A 1,649-nucleotide genomic window follows, 5' to 3' on the forward strand; every position below is an offset into this window, starting at 1 on the left:
AATATCAAGAATAAACGTACACAAAATAGACTGAGCTGTGGTGTAACGGTAGCGTTCCCGTTTTGTGAAAACAACTGTGGAAGGGTCGTGGGTTGACCCTCAGCACCGCCAAAAGCCAGCCCACCTCGAGAAAAAAGTGTGCAGTGAAAGTGAATAAATGCAATAGAAAAAATGGTTCAAATGTCTCTGAGCACTATGGGGCTTAACATCTGAGATCATCAGTCCCCTAGACTTAGAACTATTTAAACCTAACTAACTTAGCCGGCCGACGTGGCCGAGCGGTTCTAGGCGCGACAGTTTGGAACCGCGCGACCGCTACAGTCGCAGGTTCGAATCCTGCCTCGAGCAGGCTCCTTAGGTTAGTTAGGTTTAAGTAGTTCTATGTTCTAGGGGACTGATGACCTCAGCAGTTAAGTCCCATAGTGCTCAGAGCCATTTGAACCTAACTAACCTAAGGACATCACACACATCCATGCCCGAGGCAGGATTGGAACCTGCGACCGTAGCAGCAGCGCGGTTCCGGACTGAAGCGCCTAGAACCGCTCGGCCACAACGGGCGGCCGCAACAGAAAAGATAAAGTGTTCCTCCTCCCGTCTCAAATAGTCAAGCAGTAGTCTAAAGTGTTTCTTCTCAGTGAAATCAGTGCTACAATGTGCTCCCCACTACACATCTGTCATGCTCACATCCAAATCAGAGTCAAAAGTACCACCAGTGCGTTCTAAACGCGTGTTTGTTAAAAGAGACAGCATTCACTTCCTGGCATGGAGTGTTGCATAACATCCATGTATACTTCATTATTTTTACTATATTCTTTTAGGATACAGGCATTACTTAGTGAAAAGTGCCTATTAGAAAAAAAGTCCTGCCACTTCCTATATTTTAACTGACTGAGCTACAATACCGTATACTAAATTTTGTATAAGTTATACTGTTTACACTGCATCATGAAGTATATTTTCAAGGTCGTTCCAAAGTACTTGATCTTTTAAGTGTATACGCACCTATTCCAATATATCACACACATTAAATTCCTAATAAATTACAATGAACAACCATGAAATTTTACAGATATTTGATGTTGCGAACGTAATTCATCAGCAACCAGTGTTAAGGCCAAGCGTTTTAGTTATTCTTAATAGTCTGTAAAAGTGAAGGATACAAAATATTTGAAAAGACAGTCAAACGTCTTGTGAAATGATTTTCTAAAAGTATGAAATAAAAAATATTAGAGAAACGTTTGATGCACCTCATTTTCTGTTCATGATTTCGAGCATCATTCAAAGGCACGTAGAACGTTTCTCTGGTCTATTTATTTCTTTTACACAAATCATTTCACAAAATATTTGACCGATTTCTTTCGTTTTCTATTTTCAGTTTTATTCAGAAAGCATGATCATACTTGACTCCTCGTTTACCTTCCGAAAGTCTTTTGTTCTCAAAAGTCCTAAATATGGCACTTGATGCGAAGGAAGCCTTTTTGACATTTAAATACCGCACCAATGTATCTTTTTATGTGCAAAATAGCTAGGCCTTGAACTGATTACCTTTTTGACACTTCAGTTACACAGCTTGGCAGCTGCCTTTCGTGAAATATTTCAATTTTTCCTCAACTCATTAATCAAGTTTTCCTTCATTACCCTGATTACTT

This window comes from Schistocerca piceifrons, chromosome X (assembly GCF_021461385.2).
Source record: "Schistocerca piceifrons isolate TAMUIC-IGC-003096 chromosome X, iqSchPice1.1, whole genome shotgun sequence".
Classification (NCBI taxonomy): Eukaryota; Metazoa; Arthropoda; class Insecta; order Orthoptera; family Acrididae; genus Schistocerca; species Schistocerca piceifrons.